Source organism: Haliotis cracherodii, unplaced genomic scaffold, assembly GCF_022045235.1.
Source record: "Haliotis cracherodii isolate W230 unplaced genomic scaffold, xgHalCrac1.p SCAF_10, whole genome shotgun sequence".
Classification (NCBI taxonomy): Eukaryota; Metazoa; Mollusca; class Gastropoda; order Lepetellida; family Haliotidae; genus Haliotis; species Haliotis cracherodii.
The window spans coordinates 57,487,952-57,488,901 of record NW_027266265.1 but is presented as its reverse complement, the minus strand read 5'-3'; positions in this window follow the sequence as shown (position 1 = coordinate 57,488,901).

Genomic DNA, 950 nt, shown 5'->3' with positions numbered 1-950 from the left:
CACTGACAACGTGTGTTTGTCACATATATATGTGTATAGAACTCTCTCAGGTTGCTGTCGTCTTTAGGAAGGAATTCCTAAAGTCCCAAACAGTAGGATACTGATTATCTGCAAGTTGCCTTATGGATGACGGTGTACTATTCAGGATATCTCAGTCACATGCATGTCTCACAGTACAGGATACATCAACTGTGTTTCAAAGACATCTCAGATACGAGACATGTCCATGTTTATCTCAAATACATCAACATAGTGAAGTAATCAGGATTACCAAGACGTGTGGTGGACGGTCATACGTTTATTGATTTTATGTGTACATGTTATTAATAAATGTCGACAGACCTGAAATTTGATCTGTGCATATATTTTTAAAGTTCTGCAAGTTCTGTTTTGGATAACTGGTAAGTTTAGAAACGGACTTTGTTGAAGTTAAGTAAAACAGTGAATCAAAAGCTTGAAACCCTTTCCATATTCACAAGAAATCTCTTCCGAAAGCATTTCTTATAAGTATAATTTATTCAAGGTCAGGGTAAATAATGAAGAAATGAACTGAATTCAAAAGTTACTTCAACTCAAACTCACCAATAAGAAGAAATAAAACTGTTATCAAAAATATGATTTAATTTTAAGTTTTTGAAAAGTTAATAGCCACCAATCTTGCTGCGGACAGTCACTGTTCGTCACACCAAGCATGTTAATTCTGCAAGCAAACACAACGACCACTTCAACTTATTAGGTATCCAAGCCACAATGGCTGAGAGCTCTGTTGTAATTGTTGGATTTATTATTGTCATTATTTCCCCCGATTTTTTGTACCAGGGACACCTCAATAACCAGAGTTATTCCTATTATTACTACGTACAAGGAGTGATCAATTTTCACTGAAACATTTATTATGATTTGAATTTCAACTTAAAATCCTGTTTTAAAATTACAACAATGATAAACTG